Source organism: Pteropus alecto, unplaced genomic scaffold (assembly GCF_000325575.1).
Source record: "Pteropus alecto unplaced genomic scaffold, ASM32557v1 scaffold152, whole genome shotgun sequence".
NCBI lineage: Eukaryota > Metazoa > Chordata > Mammalia > Chiroptera > Pteropodidae > Pteropus > Pteropus alecto.
This window is the reverse complement of record NW_006432227.1, coordinates 677048-702708: the sequence shown is the minus strand read 5'-3', so window position 1 is coordinate 702708 and position 25661 is coordinate 677048. Positions and strand designations below refer to the sequence as shown.

The window sequence follows — 25661 nt, the reverse complement described above, 5'->3', positions numbered from 1 at the left end:
ATTGTTTTCTTTTGTATAGCACAGTGTGTTCTGACTTTGTCTTGGTTAGTGTCTCTTAGCAGGTTTTAAAATTTTTCCATATTTTGCGTGTTTAAAAAAATAATCACGTACATCATATAGCATAGAGGCCCAAATCCTTTTGGAGCATTACAGAAGCACAAATCAAAGTTCCTCCAAAGTCCCTGCTTTCATGTTTATGGAGGTATAACATTGGACTTGGATTCCTGGAGCCTAATAACTAAAATAAGGAACAGATTAACTGAGGGTCAACTGTATTCTTTTCATTCATGATTGTTTTACAGTAAAATCTATTGTGAGTTGAAGAAGATTTACACTATGCGGTACTTAATACCATTTTGTGGTATTTGTACAATTTACATGAGAACACGCATACGTTTTAAAATGTTAAAAATAGTTAAGCCTCGATGGTGTCTGCCCCCGTCTCATAAAAGGAAAGGGACAGAAACGAAGAGGCAAATAAACCCAAGATGGCTTTGTGGTTTTGTGACACCATTAGTAGAAGGATTTTCTCAGGGTTGCGAGTAAAGAACATGGGGAGGTTTGCAAGATAGAAGTAATTTTATTCCATTTCTGCTACCGGATTTCTAAGAATCTTAATCACAGTTTGGGGAAACAGAAATTTTCATTTGACTAAAGAAATTTTCATTTGACTAAAGAACTACGATATAGCAGCACAAAACATTTCAGAATCATAATAGTGAAATACTTTCTACTGACTTCAAGAACAGTCATTCTCATCTACAGCCATACCACCCTGAACAAGCCTGATCCCATCCGATCTCAGAAGCTAAGCAAGGTCAGGCCTGGTTAGTACTTGGATGGGAGACCACCTAGGAAGACCAGGTGCTGTAGGTGTAAAAAATAAAAAATAAGGGATTATAAACTGTCAAAGTCCTTGCAATCTGTAAAGTCAACCAAGGGTTTTATTATTAATAATAATAATAATAATAAAAGAACAGTCATTCTTGAATTCTTCCTAAATGAGGCAGTTATATTTCATATTAAAATATATACTCTAGAGAAGGAGACTCTAAAGTGTATTAGGTAATGCATTTCAATCAAAGACAACTAAAATGTAAACCTAAGCCATTTATGCTTTTATTAAAACCTATTTCTATTTTTGCTTTTGTTATTAATGGAATTGATAATGAGGATTCACTGTCTTCTGAAAAATTCTCCGACTTAAAAAAATGTTTTCTTAAAGTTATTCTTCAGTTTTCTTATCTCCAGGCTTAATAGGCTTAGTACTTTAACCTTATCCTTCAGGTGTAATTTTCTCACTCTTTTAAGTCTTTTCAATTCTTTTCCAAGCTTCATTCATCTTAAAGTAGACCTGGTTTTAGTTAATATGCTCAAAATTGTTGTTAACAAATAAAGAATTGACATTACTTTTCCTTCTCCAACTCCTGATAGCATTATCTAGAAGGTTTAAGAAGTGCATTGTGTAAGCAGGGACTAAAGTCACAATTGTGGTTTCATCTGTATTATGTCAAATAAAAAAACGCAGTACATGGCTTTGCAGAAACAAGAGGGCCTTGAGGAAGAAAGGAAGGACAAAGACAGAGTTGTCAGAAGAACCTAAATGTAAGAGGATAGATGTTCTACTTTTATTTTCACTGGTGGAGCCGAGGCTCTGAAAAGTTAATGCGAGACATTAGAGCATGTTTTTGTACGGATGGAAGCATTCCATAATAACAGAAGCAAAGTGATTGAGGAGGTGAGAAGGTATGGGATCCAGCTGTGGAGATTGGATTTTGGTACACCAGTGATACTAAATACAATATAGCTGAAGAGATGCAGAGCGGGAACTGAATGCAGTCGTAATTAGGTAGAATTGATGGTGGAAAGCCAATGGTGGCTGCTTCAATTGCCTCTGTAAACGTCATCACTGAGAACGATGAGAAAGCTGGGGAGTAGAAGAATTGAGGGTAGAGGAAAAATATGAACTAGTAATTTAGGAGAATAGGAACATGAATAAACTAGGCATGTATGGTAGGATAGTCCACTTGAGGTTAGTGGCCATGAGTTTAAAGTGAGATCAATTAACACAGTTGTGTTCTTGGGTGGTCAGGGAACTCTCAATTTTAGCTGTTAATGCTTTTCATTATTATCGTTTGGGAGATATTTCTCTTTGCCCATTGGCTGTTTGGATAACCTCTGGCCTTGGAGAGGGAATGTCCAAGCCTGTTGCTGCCTGGAATCACAACCTTGAACAGTATCACAGCTGATAAGATATAACAGAAACAGGAGGAGGTGCCTGGAGAAGAGAGAGGCGGTTTTCTCTTAGCTGGAGTTTGCTCCCTAAAAGCTGAAGATAAGAGCTTCAGGGAGGCCAGGTTACAGGTCAAGAAGCAGGAAGGAAGGGTCTTAGGATGAAAAGCCAACCTCATCTTACCCTAGACAGCAAGTCTCCATTCTATTGTTGATTCTGGGAGTAAAATGGTTTCCTTGGTTACTGGAGCCTGTTTATTCAGTCAGGCCAAAGAAGCAAGTATGTTCATGCCATGTAAGCATACACGCTTTACTTAACACCTTCGATATCGTCACATTTTCTTGGAACTTCTTCCATCTGGCTGTATTATTAATCTGCTCTTTTTCCCCCAGGCTGTTTGTTTTCTTGTCATTGGGGGTTCTCTAAGGCCCATCTTTGGTTCTTTCCTATGATCTGTTTAGACTGTCGCTCCTAAAACGATGAACCATTCTCTTGGTTCTAGCTCTCCCCTAGGTTCCCACCTTATGTTTCCAAGTAGCATTTAGACATATCTATAGAGATTTTGTCCAAAATCAAAATCTTTATAGTTCCTCTGTCCGGGCTCCCTACACTAGATTATAGAACTACCATTCTTACAAAATTCCAAACTGGGAACTCTTCAATAACATGACTTCGTACTTTTCTTTCTCCGCCATGTCCAGTCTACCCCCAAGTCCTGCCTATTGCATTCATGCAATGTCATTTTCCTCCATCCCCTTTGCTATTCTCCTTACGACCTCCAGCACCTCTCTCAAGGACTGCTGCACAGCTTCCTACCCTGTCTCCTCAGCTCTAGCCTCTCTGCTCTATGCCTTCACACTACCACCCATGGCATTCCACTGCTGCCGAGTAAAGCCCCACCTCCTTTACCCGGCACATATGCTTTTCAGGCATCTGTCTCTAGTCTTTCCAGCCTGATTTTATATAACACATATATCCTTGCCACATTAGTGGCACAACAAACTACACCTCTGTCTAAGCATGCCGTGTTCTCTTTCTTTCACATCTTTTCTCATGCTATTGCTTCCACAATCATTTTTTTCTTCTCTCAACCCTTTTCCAGTTAAATATTCCTAACCCCATATGTAAACTGTGGATGGCATTGCCACATATTGTTTCTACCTATAGCTATAATATAAATATATAAAATGTGTAAAACACTAGCTTAAAAAGATTATGTATATAATTACATGGACACACACATACATGTAATGTTTTCAAGTCGATTATGTTTTAGTGTTCTAATGTGAAAGAAATACCAGCACACTGAAGAAAATTAGGGAGATACAGATAGGAAAGAGAAAGCTATAGTCCATGGAACACTCAACACAATACAAGCACAGGTAGGATATTAGTAAATTTCTTTTTTAGATGTTTCCAGTCGAAAGCATCATGTCCAGCTTTCCCTCTGGTTTCCAGCACCGCGTTGACTGCATAAAAATCACCCCATTCATCAGGTGATTTTTGATTTGAACTCTTAGGGAACACAAAATTGTGTTCTCTTATTAGTACTCTGATATTATCATTTAATAAAAGGACTAAATCATTTTTGTCCAAAGCAATCAAATTAAAACAATAAAATCCACAAAAGATTAATTTGTCAAAAGCCTGAAAGCTTGGCTTTCTCACCTTTCTCCAAGAAGACATTTTTAACTACTGTGTTAGTCTGTTAGTACGCCATAACAAAACAACACAGACGGGGGTGCTTAAACAACAGAAATTCATTTTCTCACAGTTCTGGAGGCTGGAAGTCCAAGATCAAGGTGTTAGCAGGTTTGGTTTCTCTGGAGGCCTCTCTCCTTGGCTTGTAGACAGTGCTTTCTTGCTATGTCCTCACATAGCCTTTCCTCTCTGTGCATGTATCTCTGGTGTTTCTCTTCTTATAAGGACACCAGTTATGTTGGATTAGGGCCCCATCCTTATTACCTTATTTAACCTTAATTACCTCCTTAAATATAGTCATGCTGGGGGTTAGGGTTTCAACATATGAATTTTAAGGGGGATATAATTCAGTTCATAGCACCTATAGAAAACTTTTACCTGGTCCTTCAATACATGACAAAATATACTGATAGGAATTATCATATTTTTCTTTGCTCTGCTAACAATAGAGGATTTGGAATAAGAAAATGTAAAGTGTTGCCAGGAGTTTATATTAAGTGTCAAATTAAAAAATTCTGAAAGATTTCATGTGGCTGAATATTCACATTGAAATTTTGCTTCAAGTAAAATTGTGAAAACTTTAAAATTCTGTTTTCAACAAAAGTAATATCGAAGAATTCCAGTTACATTAACCGAATTGGTTCCCAACTCACATTGACATGAAAGGAAGGCAGAGTCGGGTCTGGTGGTGTGGCAGCTGCAGTCACAGCTTCGCCCATCCAGTTTCCAATCCATCTGGAAGAGCAATATCTCCTTTCCAAGAGATAATTTTATACTGGATTGAACACAGACAGCAAATCCTGTTCTGATATGTGTAAGGCGTTAACATTTCCAAAAGAAAGTCATGGTGTGTTCTTTCCTGGGGTCACCAAACAGCTCCGAATACGCAGGGGTCTGTTCACTTTTCCTCCGATTTCTAAAGAGTAAGGAAAGTGTTCCACATAAGAGGATTAGTAGATATACTATGCCATCATAATTGGAGGTTATGATTATGAAGAAGAGAAGCATATACTGCTTGTCACTGGGAGGAGGAAGCCAGCCAAGAATCCTGATAACAAAAGCTCTCAAGAGGTCAGAGAACAAACACCCAGGTGATCACACTGGAAGAATAAATTTTACAATACAGCATTTGGTTCTTATACTTGTCAGTTTGCTCTGTGAATGCCCTCAGGCTGGAAGCTTGCTGTTGGAAGAGTGCCATAGAGATGACATCAGGGAGGAGCAAATAAAGCCTGGAGCAATAATCAACTGTTCATCACTGGCCAGTCTTCAGCATATAGAAAACGTCTATATTTCAGAGGCCTGCTATATTTTTTAGCACTATGGAATTTGCTTGGAAAGTAAAATAATGGTGCTTACAATAAAGGCAGCCAAATTAGTGCACATACAATTGCTATGGGATAAGGACAGGAATGTTATTAAACTTCACAGAAGTCTTCAAATCTCATTTTACAGTTTCGAAAGCTCTTACTGTCAAAAATATTCCATGAATTAAAAAAATACAAATGCATAGAACATTGTTTCCTGCCAGCTCTCTTATAGAGGTGCTAATGAGCAATAAAATGGTCACCAAGCAGGAATTCAAATATTTAAGTGCCTACCATGTTTTAGGCACTTTTTTAAATACTGAGGACACAATGGCAAGCAAAAGCTGCTGGTCCCCTCACTTGTCATTATACCATTATTGAAGAAACTAGACTTTCACTGCATTTGAAAATAAATCTGACACAAAGGTCAAAGAAGAGAACACAACAGAAATTGGAAAAGATTTAGAACTGATTGTTAATGAATATACAAGAACTTGAGGGATACAGCTAAAGTAGTACTTGAGAGAAAACACATGGACTTAAAATGCACATGTTGGAAACGAAGAAAGGCACTAAACTTCACCAGTTATCGGGCAGATGAAATAAATCTAAAACCACAATGAGATACACAACACCCTCACCAGAATATCCAAAATAAAAAGAGGATAGTATTGATGTTGGTGAGAATAAGGAGTAACTTGAATTCTCGCACATTGTTGGTGGAAGTCTGACTTGTTATAAATGTTCTGGCAAACTGTTTGGCAGCACCCACTCAAACTGGTGCTGTAGTCATCGGCCAGACGTTCATAGCCCATTTCTCACTCTCTGCTTTACCATACCAAACTTTAGTTAGGCCTCTCTCCTCCCAGCAGGCCCCTAAACTTTGGCTCACCCCCAAGTTTAAATAAGCACTAGAGCACTAAGGGTCAGAACATCCCTCTTTGACAGCTCATTCTGAAAACTGGTCAACCACATAGAAAAATACTTCCTGTTAAAGCACCTGATTTGCCAGCTGCTCATCCTCACCTTGTGCCTGCCTCCTCCATAAAGTCCCTACTGGTCCTTCTCCCTTCTCCCTCGTTATATAAAAAAAAGCCTTTTTCTGTTTTATTTTGAGACAGATTTCTGAGATGGGTACATTGTCCCTATTGCAATAATCTTTTTGGATACAGTCTTTCCTTATCTAAATCCCGCTTTGTTCATTTGTTATCATACAGTGGAACACTATTTAGAAATAAGAATAAGTGAGCCAAAGCTATATGATACAGCGATGTAGATGAATCTCACACGTATAACGTAGAGCAAAAAAGCAAGACCTAAATGACCATATACTGTATAATTTCATTTTTATAAAGTTCAAAACAGGAAAACTAATCTATGTTGATGAAAGTCAGGGTAGCGGTCCTCTCTTGGGAGGCGGTTGCTAGGATGGGATGAAGGGAAAGCTGCTAGGGTGCTGATAATATTCTGTTTCTTGATCTGGATGCTCATTAAATGGAATGCGTTTAGTATATAAGGTTTCATATAGTGATAGATTTATAATTTGGGAAATTTTCTATGTGTTTTACTTTAAATAAAAATTTACTTAAAATTGAATCATTTAGAATCACAATTGATATTTCTCAAGCAAGCTTTATGAAGTAAAGACAAAATGGCCTTAATGCTTTCTAACTAGCAAATGAATATTTATCATTTATATGTGTGACTTAAATAGTGATGGAGTTAGAGAATAAAATAAATTAGCTCACAGACAAGTTAACTGTCAAGATGCTGGAGTGTTCATTACCATGTAAGGGACTAAATTTAATTTCCTAAGTATAGTCTAACTAATAGATAAAAAATTTGCAAGTATTAATTTTTGTAACAGTCACAGCTTTTTTATATTCTATGGAAAAATGAAGTTAATCGAAGATTATCGTGAGAAATCTTATTATCAGAAAAAGAGAGGAATTAGAAACAATTTCATAATGACAAAATATGACAGTACAGTTATGTATATATTTAACTTAAACAAGAACTTCTGGTTACCTGTTGTTAGTGTTTTATGGTCACAGCAATATAAATATCCTCTGATCTTTATTTTCTTATTTTGTATAGTAACAAAGATTAACTAGTTCAGTTATATTTTCAAGAGACCTGTCTTAATAGTCTTATTCCTTATCAAAATTTCTTATTAAATAATGTTTTGACTTACGACTTAAACTTTTGGTCATAATTTTAACCAAGGCTTTACAAACACATAAGGCTTATAATTATCCATTTCCATACATTCCTGTAGAAGTATCAGATGTAATTAAATAAGTCATTATAAAAATTAACTTAATTACAAACTATGATGGATGCTATAAAGGAAAAGTATACAAGTGCTATAAAAACATATAACTGGGGATTGCATTAGTATTTAAAAAATTATTTCAGCTTTCATGTGAAGATTTGATTGTTAAGTGGAGAAAAATAAATGAAGGAAGATGAATCGGGAAGCTTTGACAGCTGTGTGGGCAGGAGATGATGATAACTCGCAGAAAGTTTTGGCATTGGACATGGAAAGAGTAGACAAATTTGAGGCACTTGGGAGGTAGAAATCTTTCATCATACCTCATACTGTAGCTACGTAAAACTCTTTCCAGGTTCCAGGATACACTGGCTTTGTTTTGCTTTGTACCTGTTTCTTCCCTGGATCATCTTTTTGTTTGTTTGTTTTTAATGTTTCATCTATCTATATCCCACTCATTCTTCACAACTTTGCTCTTCCATGCACTCCCTTGGCTCCCTGTTTTTGCCACTGCTGTCTCACTCATCACAATGACTTTTAGTCATCTGCTTCTTTACTGGTCTCTCTGCTGGACTGTAAGCTACTTGAGATCAGTGTTAATTGAGGTCTACTTTGTTTCTTTCACCCCAGGGCTATGGCCATGACTGGACCAGAGCAGAAAATAAGTACTTATTAAATTACTAAATGAAAAATAGATTCTTTTATCATTTAAATGATGACACTTAAACTGTTCTTTCACTTAAAATGAGAGAGTAAAACCAGTTTAAAGCTGATACCAATTCCTGGACATGTTAATTTTTTCAGAGGTGAGGAGGCTATAATTGAGATGGGGAGAGAGCAACACACTAATGATTATGATGAGATAATGGACAAAGACAACCAGAGTGACTGGCCAGTGCGCCTTAATGCCTGAGCCATGTGATTGATGATGGAATTTGGCAGCCGTGTCACAAGTCCTGTCCCTCTCTCAACAATCTCCAAAATTCAAGGCTACCTCCAAAGAGAAACATCTAGCCTTCTCCCTGCCACTGAGGTATTTTTGTAGTCACTCACACCACTCCTCTCCTCTTGGTGGTATAGCCTACACAGATTGTTTGCTCAAGGTAACGAATCTGTTTCTTTTCTTAAACCTTAAAACACACACACACACACTCACACACACACACACACACACTGCACTAGTCCTGAATAATCAGCATTTTTAGCTAGTTCCCTCTATCCTTACCTCTTGATCTGAAGGCTTTAATCTTTTGATTTGAAAACACTTTAAAAAGTAGAGTAGATTTTTTCCATGGAAAAGGGCAGGATAGTCTGTGTGAGATGGGTGAGGATATTTGGGGTGAACCTGGAAGAAATCTAATAAGTGTGAAACTCAACATATATCCAATATACAATAATACTATATTAAAGGTATAACTGTGATTTGTGTTATTAACTAGGTATCTAGTGTTTTACCCTCATGAAGTGATTTGTGTTATTAACTAGGTATCTAGTGTTTTACCCTCATGAAGTCTACTTAAAAGGAGAGACGGGTTCGAGTTAACTATTATTTAAATGCTTCCTTTGAGATATCAGTATCCTCATTTTATATTTAGTACATGCAAGCTTAATTTTTACTTTAAATTTTGTCATAATATTACCAGGTAGATGTTAAGGTCCTTTGAGTCTGAATAGCCAGACTTTTAGCTACTCCTATTTGCCTCTGGCCCTGGGCTGTATGCGTCTGTGCAATCAGATCAGACTGGGGAGATGGGCTGATTATTATTAATAGCTTCCATTTAATTGAGCATTAAAGCTATATGCCAGGCAATATTATTAATAGTTTCACATATATTTTATTTACTCATTACAACAAATCTGTGAGAAAGCTATTATTATCATTTCAATTTTACTGATTAGACAACCGAGGCTTGAGTAAGTTAACTAATTTCCCCAAAGTTACATATACAGCCAGCAAATGGTGGAGCCTGGATACAGTCCAATATTACTAATTTCAAAGTCAGGTAGTTCTTGTAACCACTGTTGATTCTGCCCTCCAAGCTGCCTTCCAGATTTAGATCTGGGTAGAGAAAAACAGAACACCAAACTGCATGCGTGTATAGGGGAGCAAGGAGAGAGAAAGAGATGTTGGGGTATTTGTTTATGTTGGGGTATTGGTTTATATAAGGCCTGTCCTTGGCATGGTCCCAACAAGTTCCTCTTCATTTATATTTGATGCTCTGGATGAGTTTAAAATCTTAAAATCTCAAAGATGACCAAATTACCAAAGACACAGAAATAATCTGAGAATCATGAAAGAATATCCTTCAGTAGAAAGGAATAGGAACTAACAGCATGTGAAAAGTCATAAAATTGATTTACAACAAAAAGAAGTTTTAAAAAAATTAAGTGGCCTTTTTGTCCTCAATGAAATGAAATAGATGAGGTTTCTCTGTGAAATAAGACAAGGCCAAAATGAAATGGAGACTAACAGAACGAAAAACCTCATGAGATAACATTTTCAACGATGGCCAGAAAAAGACTCGAAACTGAAGAAAATTGAATCAGTAATTTATAGAAAAGTTTAGAAAATTATTCTGAAAGTAAACAAGAGTAATACAAAACTGAAAAATGAGAAAGAAGATAACCATCATTGTGGAGAGACCACAAAATTTCAATCTGTGAAGTTATACAAAATATCCTCTTATTATATACTAAATGAGTATAGAAGATGTAATGATATCACCATTTTCAATCCTGACATTACTAATTTGTGCTTTAATTTGTTCTTAATAAGTTTGACCCACAGTTTATTCATTTTCAAAGAATCAATTTTGACTTTGTTGATCCTATGTTAGTTTTCTGTTCCATCAATTTCTGCTCTTTTTATTAGTTCTTTCCTCTACTTTTGAGGGGTTTAAGTTGCTATTCTTTTACTAAATTCTTGAGATGGATTCTTAGATCATTGATTTTCAGCCTTTGTTCTTGCCTAATAAATGCATTTAAGGCTATATATTTCTCTCCAAAGTATGACTTTAATGGAATTCCACACATATTTTCACTAGCATTAGTCTTTTCAAAATATTTTCTAATTTCCACTGTGATCTCTTCTTTGACTCAGAGGTTATTTAGAGGATATATTTTATATTTTACAAACATATGGGAATGTTCTGGTTATCTTTTTATTATACATTGATCCGTGGTCATTTAATATATTCTGTGTGATGTCACATTTTTTTGAAATTTGTTGAGTTGCTTTATGGTTTGCATTTTTGAAAAATTTTCATGTATATTTGGAAAGAATGTGTGGTTTGTAGTTGCTGGGTATTCAACTCCATACATTTTAACTGGGCTGTTCAAATATTTTATGTCACTTTTTGTCTGCTTATTGTATCAGTTATATAGAAGTATTTAAAAACTTTTCCAGCATGAATGTACATTTGCCTATTGCTTTTTATGATTCCATCGATTTTGTTTTATATGTTTTCAGGCTACATTATTAGGTAATAAAAATATATAATTATTGTATCTATCTATTAAACACTTTTCCCATACTGTCTCTTTTTTGCCTTAAAGTATATTTGTTTCTCATATTAATGTAGCTATACCAGCTTTCTTTTGGTTAGTGTATTAGTTATTTATTGGTAACAAAGCACCCCCCAAACATAGTGACTTAAAACAACAAATATTTATTGTTTCTAATAGTTTAAGGAAGTCAGGAATATAGGAGCAGCTTAGTCCCTTATAAGGTTTCAGTCAAGATGTCAAGTGGAGCTGCAACTTGGTGAGAAATTTAAATGGGGTTGAACAACCCACTTTCAAGATGGCTCACTCACATGGCTACTGGCCAGATGCTTCAGTTTCTTATTGGCTGTTGATAGGAAGCTTGGTTCCTCATTACATGGACCTCTTCATAAGGCTACCTGAGTGTCTTTCTGATACGAAAGCTAGCTTCCCACAGAGCAAGCGATCCATGGAAGAGAAGTCAAGGAGGAAGCCACAGTGTACTTTTACCACCTCCTCTCAGGGGTCACACATATTTGCTTTTGCCACATTCTATTCATTAGAAGTGAGTCACTAAGTGCCACCTCGAGATGAGAGGAAAAGGGCTTTACCTTTGAAAGAAGTATAAAAGAATTTGTGGGCCTATTTTAAAACCACAATTAGTATTTACAGAGTATATTTTTTTCATACTTTTACTTCCAGACCTTATGTTTCCTTATATTTTAGATTTAGCCCCTAGTAAGTAGAATGTACATAAATCGTATGCCACTCTGTCAATCTTTATCTTTTAATTGGAGTATTTAGTCCATTTGTTTAATGTTATCATTGAGTTTAAAAGGTTGAGTTTAAATCTGCTGTACTGTTACTTAATTTCTGTTGGTCCCCCTGTGTGTGTTCCTTTTCTCATCTTTCTTACTTTGAGATTAAAATGATTTGAAGCTAGGCTTCAGTCCCAGTGAGGAATGGTCTATTTCTGATTCATCATGATTCCTAAGGAGCTGCCTTTCAGGATCCTTACTGAAAATAAGACTGAATTCCAATTATTGCCTCACAGGAGTCAGTTGAAAGTTCTGCTCTCTCCTGAGCTCCTCAGCATCCTCTTTCAGAACCAGCAGATACTGGTGTGGAAAAGAGGCCCAAGCTGAGCTGACTTCTTTGTGTTCCTTTCTTTCCTGAGATTTTGTTTCTTTATTTCTTCACTGTCTTGTTGGCCCCCCCAAAGCTTTCAAGCAGAATACTTTAAAAAATTATATTCTAGTTGGTTAGTTGGGAAGTTTGGTCCGAATTTCTTAATTTTCCCTTGCTAGAAGTGAGATTAGTCATTTAATTTTTACAAATGATGGAGTAAGTATTATTATTATTCCCTTTTACTAGTGAGAAAACTGGCTTCGGAGAAGCCAAGTAAACTGCTCGAGGTTACATTTAAAAAGTGGTAAACAGAATTTGAATCTATATCTTTCTGTCTCTAAATAAAAAACTCAAATTCATGCTATTTACATTAGCTAAAAGCAATTTTGGCTAATATTCTCCCTTAAATGGAACACACTCCAAGAAGATTTATTACTGACAATTATGCTTATACTTCTCATCAATTATAAATGTGTATTTGCAAAATTGAAAGTCTGTTTTATAGCAGTCTTTAATTAATTTCTCTAAAACATAGTTTGACTTTCCTAAGATTTTTGATTTACAGTTTATAATTCCTTATTGGTACTGACTAGCAATCAGTATTTTATAAAACAATGGTACTTTATCATAACCCCAAAAATGTTATTTTTAAAGTATAAGTAAAAACCGAATCTCAATTTTTGAATTTCCTAACTGTTATTTCTTTATTCCTTATCCAGGAATCATTTTAAAGAAACTCGGTCTTACTTCAAAAATCTCATTTATCATCCATTAAAATTCCACTGCAAAACAATAAATTCCTTTCCATAAAGCAATATAACTACGAAATTCCACCGTGAGTTATTCGTCTTTCAGGGATGACATATTTTAGAAATCTATATAGGGCTTTAAAATGTCAACAAATATATATGACATACATTGTTATCAAGATGATTAAGCTATAACATATCACCATTATTTAATACTGAAGAAAAATTCTTTTTTTAATCATAGGACACATTTAGAAAAACAAGTTCTCTGCTTATTTTTACTGATAAGAAAGTTGAATACTTTCTTTAGCAGAGAAATCAGGTTATTTCTATCTACCTTTGCACTCATGAGGTTAAAGTTGAAATCAATACTTTAGAAAAGGTAAAATAGCAAAGGCTAATAAGAACATATTTCTTCAACAAAATGGACTATGGCCCTATGGACTGAGAAACAGGGTATCTAAAGTTACTGTGTCAAGGGTTTTTGTGTCAAGGGTGCCCTAGAAAGCATCTGACCTCTAAATAGACTTGTCTTTTTTTCTCATGTGTTGGTGCCACCCAGGAGAGGAGGAAGTGAGAGAGCCTCTTAGGCCAACTGGTGCAAGCTGTAAGGAAACAGAATACATGGAATCTGATTTAAGATTTCCAGCTTGGGCAGTTTATCTTACTAGGCTCAGGAGACAGGCAAGGATCTGGAGAGTGTCTTGGAGATGGCTAAAGTGTATGCATTTTGCTGCACCTGTGTTACAACGATTAGAACCAAAGCTCTGCGCTTGGTGGTTGGAGAGGGAAGATATGGCCTTTGAGGCAATGGAAAAACCAAGTGCTAAGGAAGAAGGTGAAAAGGTGCCTGGGGTTCACTGAACTCAGTCGAACATGCTTTGATTCTGTTGGGTGAAGGACCATAGGTCAGTACAGGTCCCGGAGAGTCAGAATTATATGTTATATTTTTATGGTTTCAAATACCAAGTGAACAAGAAGAGGACAAAGAGGGAGAAGTATTTTATGGAAAAATATACAGTAACTGCAAAGATAGTCCCTTTTAGTGGAGCTTTTGTCCCTAGGCTGTAAATTTCTTGGATTCTAGAAGCTTGAGGTGGTAGAGAAGAGGAAATACAGGCTGCATTGAGATAAACTTGTCTTTTTTGGGAACTGCATAGGCAAATCACATGAAAGTTTACCTTGGACCTAATGACAATACTTTGGGGGAGGGTTGGCCTACAGCCAGCTTACACGGATTTCATCCAATAAAGTCACTGGTGAGGCAGTGGACCCTGAGTGTGGTGACTACATTTGTGGTGGTGAATGTGGGTTCCCGGGGTGGAGGGCTGACGCCTCAGTGGCCAGCCTGACTGCCAGTGTCTTCAGAATTGCCATTCGACGTGCCTGGTGGGAGAACCTTGGGAAAACCCAGAAAACTGCTTACGAGAAAAGTAATCAGTATTGGGAATATGCCACAGGCATAGAGTGCCAGTGTCAGATTATTTCTCTTCTAGTCGGTATTTTCCCTTAGCTGTCCCCACCTCCACAACTGATTACCCTGGAGAGTTATGGTGGGTGGGGGTAGGAAAAAAGTGGATGTGAAATAGAGGTGGATCACGTCTGCCTTCCTTACTGCAGGTGTCTCAGCTGGAAGTAGCACTTATCCAGACAGAGGAAGCTTTAGCTTCAAACAAAGTATGAAATGAAATTGTGATTATGATACTGGACTGGGCACCTAATTCTAGATTGAGACTGACCAGAGGACTTTTAATATTCAAAAGGGATCAGAAAATTACGAGTTTAGGTTAGGAGAGAACTACTAGCTTCTAACCCACTGAGCTAATGCAAAGGGAAGCACTGAGGAAAATAAAGTTGCTTCATCATTGTACCTTTTTGTGTTTTGCTCCATCAAGTATTAGTTATAGCTCATCCAAATGTCTTAGCCTCTATCAGTCTGTGAGAGTCTATGTAAACACATGAAGATGAATTTCCAAACTGCCAAGGCTCTTAGCTCGTACCTGTTCCTACAGGTTATCACCCATGACCTACCTGCTCAACCAAAGTTTCCCTGGATCACATTTGGGAATTTTCCAGGATGTTGAAGAGCTTCCTGGGGCCTCTGTACAGGGTACCCATCTTTGCTTTGTGCTTCCTCTGGGAAGTCCATGCCTGTGGGAACTGAGTGAAGTTCCTATCTTTGGAAGGCGGGGATTCTGAGTGTGGTAAGCTGACAAATAGCCCCCAAAGGTATCCATATTCTAATTCCTGGAACCTGTGAACATTACCTTATATGTTAACAGGGTCTTTGCAGATTTGATTACGATAGATTGATTGAGATAGGAGATTATTTTGGATTATCTGGGTTGGTCCCAAACATAATCACATGTATCTTTATAGGAGAGAGGTAGAGGCATACTTGACACAGAAAAGGAGAAGGTGATGTGAAGAGGAGGCAGAGAGCGATTTGAAGATGACATTCTTGAATATTGTGGTGACACAGACACAGTCAAGAAATGTTGGCAGCCACCAGCAATTGAAAACTCAAGGGACAGTTTCGTCTCTAGAACTTGCAGGTAGAAAGCTGCCTTGCCAAATTCTTGATTTCGGCTGAGTGATACTGATCTCAAACTTTGGGCTTTCAGAACCATTAAAGGATATATTTCTGTTGTTTTAAGCCACCGAGTTTTTGGTAATTTGTTACAGCAGTCTTAGGAAATTAATACATTGAGCTAACGCTATTCCCTCCTTCTCTGCAGAGCACAGGCAGACACTATGGGGCAGGCTCCATTCTGGATTAAATTTGGACATCTGAGCCCCAAATCAGATGTCCTGCTTCAATGATCTAGTTGTCTTTTCTTTTGCCAATATCACACTGTCATGGTTATGGTAGTTTCAGTAACTCTTGAAGTTGGATAGTGTCAGTCTTCTTACTTTGTTCTTCAAAACTGTGTTGACTATTCTGGATGTTTCATCTTTCTCTATAAATTTTAGAACTGATTTGTCTATGTTGACAAAATAACGTGCTCAGATTTTGATTGGGATTGCATTGAATCTACAGATGAAATTGGGAAGAACTAACGTCTTAACAATATTTAGTTTTTCTATCCATAAATAATGAATATCTATTTATTTAGATCTTTGATTTCTTTCATTGGTTTTATGTTTTCACTCACATAGATCTTGTACATATTTTGTTAGGTTCATAACTAAATATTTCATTTTTGGGAGTGCTAATGTAAATAGTATTGTGTTTTTAATTTCAAGTTGCAATTGTTCATTGCTAATATATAGGAAAGCAATTGACTTTTGCATATTAACCTGATATCCTGCAACCTAGCTATAATTGTTTATTTGTTTCAGGATTTTTTTTTGTTTACTCTTGGGGATTTTCTACATAGACAGTTTTATTTCTTTCTTCCAAATCTGCATAAATTTTATTTTCTTCCTTGACTTATTGAATCAGGTAGGGCTTCCAGTATGATGTAAACAGGAGTGGTGAGAGTGGACATCCTTGCCTGGTTCCTGATATTAGTTGGAAAGCACCTAGTTTCTCACCAGTAAGTACGATATGAGGTGTAGGTTTTTTGTGTATGTTCTTTTTCAAGTTGAAGCAAAATAAACTTTAATAGCAGGATTTCAGGCACCAGTGAAGGATATTGTTTTGGGCAGGGGTGACTCTCAAATCTTACATCACAGGGCTTCTGTTACATATGAGAATGGTCAAGCATAGTAAAAGAAACATCTTTCTTCTAGGTAAACAAAAAAAACCCCTCTCGATCCTCCCCAAAGAAGCTCTTCTTTAATACAGACAGACCCACTAGTTAATACAGTGAGTTCTGTTTCATTAATTCAACTCAAAAGCGTTTACTGAATTTTCCCTAACACCTTTCTGCTTCAGAAATGCAAAGATAAGCAGAACAGAACCCCAGTACTCTAAGAGTTTACAGTGGAATAAGGGCATTTCAGGGATGGTGCAGGGTTTGTTGAGCAAGAAGAATAAGACATGTCTACATATATCTAAACTGCAAGGAAGAGTATTTTAGACTTTGGAATAGTATTTACAAAGTGCTCTTTAAAACTTTATTATTGGTTACTTCTTAGAGCAACCTAAAGGGTTACTGATATTTTTATTTCCATCGGATTTGGGCTGCTGCAATAAATTTGCTGAACACATTCTCTGAATCCAGTTTTTTTTTTTTTTTTTTTAAGCAGGGTTTTAAGGAAAGATTAAGCAAATTTTTGCTATGAGGACTGTTCTAGAATAAGTTGTTGCTATTAGAGAGGTGAAATGCAGCCACATCCAGGAAAAAGAGAGAGAATGAGATCCTGCAGGCTAGGAAAAAAGAGTAAAATCTAAAAGAGCACAACTTTTAAAAGTGAAAAAAACATTTAGTTTTTAGGAAGATTTCACATGCTTGCAGTTATTTGTTCTCTAAACCACTAAAAAAGTAAATTAACCAGAGTCCTAGAGGTCAGTTGCTGAACTAAAGATTATTACTTGAAAAAAGGGATTTTTTTTGTTTGTTTTTTGAATAAAGAACTAAAAGTCCCCCACATCTTGGAAACTGTCAGGGGAAAAATTCCCCGTGAGGAAAAAATGCAAAAAGAAAATATTGGAATGGAGTCTTTCCATAAATTGAATATGTTTGCATTTGCTGAAATTCATGAGACTTTACAGAGTGACAGATAATTTAGAAATGTTTGTTCTAAGAGAAGAGGAGGTGGTAAGATATCCTCAAAATAATTCCATATGGTAACGTGTGAGTCCTTAGAAAATTCAGAGTATGGCCTATCACCTCAAAAGCAACCCCACTGGGAAATGGCCTACCAGGGCATAAAAGAAACAGATACCACTAGTAGAGCTGAAATGTTTATTTTTAAACATAGAGATCTAAAGATTAATAATAATAAAAAAAACCCCGTAGGCATCTGGATATTTTTTTCTCACTAAAGACTAGAAGTATACAGGTTAAGAGTGGAGGAATATGTAAAAATCATCTAAATTTCTCAGTAGAAAAATTTCCCAAGCCATATTCTACAGTAGAAGTGAATGTTAGAGCCAAGAAAACTAGATCTAGTCCTAAGGTATCAAATATGATCTATATATTTTAAGCTTTATTTCTCTTAACTTAATTTCTGGAGATTTTCTGGGAATTGTTCTCACTGCTCATTGCAGGTAGTCTTTCCCTTGGCTTTGTGTAGTTTTCCCACATACATGTCCTCAACGAAACACTAGCAGACTACATTTAACAACATAGAAAAATTATCCACTGTGACCAAGTGGGATTTAGCCTAAGAATGTAAGATCGGTTTAACATTTGAAAATCAATTAATACAATACATCATATTAACAGAATAAGGTACAAAACCACATGAACATCTCAACAGATGCGGAAACAAAATCCAACTCCCTCTTATTATAAAACATTTACTAAATCATAATTAGAAGACAACTTCTAATCATAATTAGAAGACAACTTGAAAAAGGCATCTAGAAAAAATCTACAGTTAACATCATACTTGCTGATGAAAGGCTGAATGGTTTCCTCTTAGATTAGAAACAGGATAAAGTTTTTGCTATTGACACTTCTATTCAACATTGCATTAGAAGTTTTAGCCATAAAAATTAGGCCACAAGAAAGATAAAAGTTATCCAGATTCCAAGAGAAGAAGTAAAACTATCTTTATATGCGGGTGACATAATCTTGTATATAGAAAATCTTAAATAATTTACAAAAAATTTACTAACAAGTAAGATTAGCAAGATTGTAAGGTACATAAAAATCAAATACATAAAATCATAAAAATCAAGTACATAAAATCAATACATAAAATTCAAATGTACTTCTATGCACTAGCAATGAGCAACCTGAAAACAAAATTCTGAAACCATTCTATTTATCATAGTATTAAAAAATACTTATGAAATAAATTTAACAAAGGAAGTGCAATAGTTATACACTGAAAAAATAGAAAATGCTGTTGAAAGTAAAGATCTAAGCAAATGGAAAGAAGACCCGTACTTATGGATTAGAGGACTTAGTTTTGTTAAGATGCCAATATTTTCCAAAATGGTCCACATGTTCTCATATTCAATGAAATTCCTATCAAAATTCCTATCAAAAAATTTTTTTCTTTTGCAGAAATTGGCAAGATGATCCTAAAATTCATATGAAAATTCAAGAGTCTTAAAATAGATGACTTTAAAAAAAGAAAAAAATGTTGGAAGAATCATAGCTCCCAATTTTAAAACTTAATACAAAGCTGTAGTAATCAAGACAGTGTGGTCCTGGCATAAGGATAGACATATTGCCAAGACTAGTCAATGGAAAAAAACAGTATTTCGAAAAATGTTTCTGGGACAACTGGATATCCACATGCACAGGAATGAATTGAAACATTTCCTTATATCGTCCACACAAAAAATTAACTTATAATGGATAATAGACCTAAATGTAAGAGCTAAAACTATAAAACTCTTAGAAGAAAACATGGGAGTAAATATTGGTGACCTTTAATTAGGTAATAATTTCTTTGACATGACACAAAAAGCACAAGTGACAAAAGAAAAATATTTAAACTGGATTTCACCAGAATTATAAACTTTTACACTTTAAAGGACACCATTGGGAAAGTGAAAAGACAACCTATAGAATGAGAGAAAATATTTGCAAAACCTCTTAAGAAACTTGTACCCATAATAAAGAACTCTTACATCTCAGCAATAAGGAGACTAATAACCCATGGTGGTTGTTAAATGGTGCAGACACTTTGGAAAACAGCTGGCAGTTCCTCAAAATGTTAACTGGCAATTTCACTCCTACATATATACCCAAGAGAAATGAAAACATATATCCATACAAAAACCTGTACATGAATAAAGACAGCAGCATTATCAATAACAGGAAAATATAGAAACAACTCAAAAGTTATTAACTGGTGGATGGATAAACAAAATGTAGTATATCCATACGATGGAATACTATTTGGAAATATAAAGAAATTAAGTCTTGATACATTCTACAATATGGGTGAACACTGAAAGCATTATGTTAAGTGAAAGAAGCTGGTCACAGAAGACCACATACTGTATGACCTATTATATGAAATGTTCAAAATAGGCAAATCAGTAGAGATACAAAGTGAATTAGTTATTGCCAGGAGCTAGGGGTAGGAGAGAATGGAGAGTTGTTGCTAATGGGGTGATAAAAATGTTCTGAAATTAGGTAGTAAGAATCGTTGTAAAACTCTGTGAATATACTACAGACCACTGAATTGTACTATATAATATTGTAAATTTTATGGTATATTAATTATATATCTCAATAAAGCTCTTAAAAGTGGTCAATTCCTTAAGAGGACACAACAGTTTTAAATATCTATACATTTAATAACAAAGTTTTGAAAACATAAAGCAAACTGATAGGTCTCATGGATAAATAGATAAATCCACAATTATAGTCACGATTTCAGTACTCCTCAATAACAGATAGACAAAGTAGACAGAAATTAGTAAGAATATAGAAGACAAACAATAGCAAGCCCCTTGATGTAACTGGCATTTGTACAACATTCCACTCAACAACAAAAGAGTAAACTTTCTTTTCAAGTATATTCAGAATATTATCAAGATAACCACATTCTGGAACATAAAATGAGTCTCAAGAAGTTTAAAGGATTCAAGCCCAATATAGAAGGTATGTTCTTTGAATGAAATTAGATATCAATAATTGAAAGATTTCTGAAAATTCCCTAATAATTGGAAACAAACATATCTCTAAATAATCCATGAGTAAAATAAAAAATCAAAAGTGAAATTAGAAAGTTATTTTGAACTAAACACAACATGTCAAAATTTATGGGATGCCGGTAAAGGAGTATTTAAAGGAAAATTTTTAGCACTAAAAGGCTTGTATTAGGAAAAAAATGTCTCAAAAGCAATGACCTCTTCTTTCACCTTAAGATACTGGGAAAAGAAGATAAAATTAAATTTAAAGTATGTGAAAGAAAGAAATTAGTACTGTTAAATATAGAAATCAATGAAATTTAAAAATAAATGAATACCAGTTTTTTTGTGTGTGTGAAGATGAATAAAAGTGATAAATCTCTATCTAGACTAATGAGAGTGAAAAAGAGAGAGCATGAATTACCAATATCAAGGATGAGAGAGATGACATCACTTTAGGTTCTATAGATATTACAAGGATAATGAAGAATTATTTTAGATAAAACCTATGCTAACAATGTGATAACTTAGATGAAATGAGAATCGTTCCTTTAAAGACACAAACTCTTAAGGTTTAATCAAGAAGAAATAGATAACCTTAATAGCCTTGTCTATTAAATAAATTGAATTTACAGTTAAAAACCTTCCCACAAAGAAACCTCCAGATCTAGATAGCTTTACTGGAAAATTTCACCAAACGTTTAATGGATATATAATTCCAATTCAGTTCCAGAATATTGAAGATGAGAGAACACTTTCCAACTCATTCTATGAAGCCATCATTACCTTTATGGAAAAAGCAGACAAAGACATTACAGGAAAAGAAAACTACAGGCCAATATCTCTCATGAACATGGATGCCAAAATTCTTGACAAAATTTAACAAATGAAATCTCCCAATATGGTAAAAGGATAATATCTCATGACCAAGTGGGGTTTAGCCTCAGAATGAAAGGTTTATTTAATATTTGAAATCAATCTTTATAATTCTCCATATTAAGAGACCATATGATCATCTCAATAGATGCCAAAAAAACATTAGATAACATCTCACATCTATTTCTGATAAAAATTTTCAGCATTATTGGAATAAAAGAAAATACCCTTAACCTGACGAAGGGCATTTATGAACAATCCATAGCTGATATCATACTTAATGGTGAAAGACTAAATGCCTGCTCTACCACTTCTATTCAACATTGAACTAGAGGTTCTAGCCATTCAATACAGCATGAAAAATAAATAAAAGGTATTCATATTGGAGAGGAAGAAATAAAACTTACTTTATTTGTAGATGACGTGATCATCTATGTATAAAATCCAATGAAATCTACAAAAATCATTTTGAACCATTAAATTTAGCAAGATTGCATATACAAGATCAACACCCCAAATCATATTTGTTTTTATATACTAGCAACAAGCAATCAGAAATGGAAATAAAAATACTATTTAAAATATAATAAAATATGAAATATTAAAGGATACATTTGACAAAAGATGTGTAAGATCTGTACATTGAAAACTGAATACCTTTCTGAGTAGGGGAGAAATATTTTGTGTTCATGGATTCAAAACTTGATATTATTATGATTTTTATTATCCCCAAACTGACATGCATTCAAACCAATTGGTTTGAGGCTTATTTGTAGAGACTGAAAATCGGATTTCACATTAGATTTGTATGCAAGCACAAAAGACCCTGAATAGACAAAGCAATCCTGAGGAAAAAGAAGTCCAGAGGTATCACTCTGCTTGATATCAATTTATTCTACAAAGCATCAATAGTCAAAACAGCATATCACTGGCAAAAGAACAGAGACACAGACCAATGGAACATGACTGATAGTCCAGAATTAACCCCCTGCATATACGAGCAAATAATTTTTAACAAAGGAGCCAAAAACATACAATGGAGAAAGGAAAAGCCTATTCAATAAATGATGCTGGGAAAATTGGAAAGCCACATGCAGAAAAATGAAAATAGACTGCTATCTATCACCACGCACAAAAATTAACTCAAAATGGATCAAAGATCTGAATATAAGACCTGAAACAATGAAATGCATAGAAGAAAACATAGGTACTAAGCTCATGAACCTCAGGTTTGGGGAGGATTTTATGAATTTGACTTCAAAGTCAAGAGAAGTAAAAGTGAATATAAATGAATGGGACTATATCACACTAAGAAACTTCTGCACAGCAAAGGAAACCATCAACAAGGCAAAGAGGCAACCATCTGAATGGGAGGAGATATTTGCAAACAATGCTTCTAATAAGGGGCTAATTCCCAAATATTTAAGGAACTCATAAAACTGAACAATAACAAAATAAATAATCCAATTAAAAAATGGGCTGAGGGCCTGAATAGATACTTCTCCCAAGAAGACATATAAATGGCCAACAGACATATGAAAAGATCACTAGCTATTAGGGAAACGTAAATCAAAACCACAATGAGATATCACCTCACACCCTTAGAATGGCTATCAACAACAGGATGAATAATAAGTGCTGGAGAGGTTGTGGGGAAAAGGAACCCTCATACACTGCTGGTGGGAATGGAAATTGATACAGCCACTATGGAAAACAGTATAGAGGTTCCTCAAAAAACTAAGAATAGAATTACCATATGACTCAGTAATTCTCTTCCGGGTATTTACCCAAAAAACTTGAAAACATTTATCTGCAAAGATATTTGCACTCGATATTCTTAGCAGGCTTGTTCATAGTGGCCAAGAGATGGAAACAATCAAAGTGCCCTTTGACAGATGATTGGATAAAGATGTGGTACCTATATACAATGGAATATTACTCAGCCATAAGAAAAGATGAAATACTTCCATTTGCAACAACATGGATGGATCTTGAGATTATCATGCTAAGCAAAATAAGTCAGATAGAAAAAGTTGAGGACCATATAATTTCACTCATCTATGGGATATAAAACTAAAAGTAAGAAACAAACTTGACATACAATCAGAGACTCATGGACAAGGACAGTGGATTTGTGGTTACCAGAGGGAAGCGGGAGGGGGGAGGTGAAAGGAATGACTACAAAGGACACAAGCAAACTTCTGTCCATCATCATAATTATGCTAATGGTTCCACACGTATTCAGGTAAAAACATCAAACTGTACATTTTAATATGTGCAGCTTATGTTAATTTTATCTCAATAAAGCTGTGAAAAAAATTCAATGAAATATTTGTGTCCTCTCTATTAAATTCTATGGTTTTGGCCTTTCCCATTTTGCTATTAGACAATGGAAATAACCTCCCGCCTGCTTCCCAGGTCTCCAGTCTCTACACTTGTCACCCCTACCTCATTCTCCGACCCCCTCCACAAGTCTTTGAGCAGGTAACACTGCGAGGCCCTCCTGACTTGAGACATGGTGCCAAGAGGCTGCCTCTCTGATTGCTGTCACTTCCCTCCCCACTCTCCCTCAGCTCCGCCCTAGGGCAGACGGTGCTCAGGACCATCCTCCAGTGCTGGTTTCCAGTATACTCCTCCCCAAAGTGGAGACAGAATTCTGGGACTCTACATTTCTGGGGGATGGGACATGCCTCCATTTCAAAATAAACACCACACACCACAGCAAGTGTAAAATGGATGCTTAACAAGCTTTTACACAGGGCATGTTTTGATATCCATGTTTTTTAACATGGGGATCCATTTGCAGTTTTTACAAAATCAGCAAAAATATGATAGGGTAAGGAGCAGTAACTAGAACACATTGACAAGAGGCAGAATTGCCCAGTAAGGGGAAAAGGGCGGTAGAGTCACCCTGAATAGGAAGATGTCCATCCACAGATATTTTCAGGATATATTCCAGGAAATAAACTTCCTCAGCTGCCATCACTCTAAGAATGTATTGCCCATTTGCTTTGTGCCAGACATTCTGAGGCTCTGAACTTACAAAGATATAGAAGGCATCCTTGCTGCCCTCAACAACCTTTTGGTATTCAAAGGAGAAAGGTACACAAACCAATTCCTTAGTAAAAGTTAGTTAAATAATCTAAATCTATTGTAAACACTGAGCACCATGTTTACTATGGTTAAGTGTATAATTAAATAAATTATAGATACTATACATTGGGATACTGATGTTTCAGTATCTACTTAGTGACTTATCAAAGGTTCAAGTTGAAAAAAAGCAAACAAACCTAGATAATGCTATAGATGCTTAGACCAGGTGTGTCCTTAGTTAAGTATTGCTGTAAAAATTCAAGTGTGCAGAACAGGCAACATCATTTAAAATGCATGTTTCACAGAAAGGTATCTTAGTCAGGTTTTCTGTGCCTATGGATTATGGGTGATGATTTAAGACCTACTGTATTATAGGTGTTTTCTATTCGCTGTACTATGTGTTCACTGATGACAGAAAGGTCTTTTACCTCTGAAGTTACAGTGTCCAGGCCTAGATCTCCAATAGGCAGACTAAACATATGATAGGGAACAAGAAAAACACAAGCACCAAAAAATGAGAAAAAGATCCTGAAAGCATTTGATATTTCAAAAAATTATCCAAGTAGTTATGATGGGGTATGGGAAAAAATTCTGATAATTTTATTACACATTTTATGTTTTAGTATTGTTTTTATTTTAAATTATCTTGGGAGTACGCATATGGGGAGGGAAATGTAGAATAATCTTTTCAGTCATAGGGCCTATCAAAGCCTTAATTCAGCTCAACAATGCTTACTTTACTGCCTATCAAATAGTGAGTACTGAATAAAAATATAAGTGAATATGTGTGCATGTCCATGTGCTTAGCCTGGATAGTGGCTCAAGAGATATATTTTAGGCGAGCCATTATTGAATGTATACTACATCTTACCCTGAAAACTCAGATAGTGAATACTTTAATTTAATCCAGTTTCTTTGAAAGCTACCAAAATCTATATATAACCAGATCACTTTTTATTAATGACCTTATTACAGACAACCCAAATTCGAGTATAAGACAAGGTCGTCAAATGGAATTCTTATTGATTAAATTTAAATTACTTTTGAAGAAGAGTCAAAGAAACAGTGACTTTTCCCAGTGATTGACAATTATATTTTAAAAACTTCTGTG

The 25661-nt window shown here is 35.4% G+C and overlaps 1 non-coding gene across 1 annotated transcript; it reads left to right on the top strand.

Moving 5' to 3' along the window:
- Positions 1–757: 757 nt before the first annotated feature.
- Positions 758–876, top strand: LOC112475929. Its single transcript, XR_003044914.1, has one exon. It is a non-coding gene; the product is annotated as a 5S ribosomal RNA (ribosomal RNA).
- Positions 877–25661: the final 24785 nt, after the last annotated feature.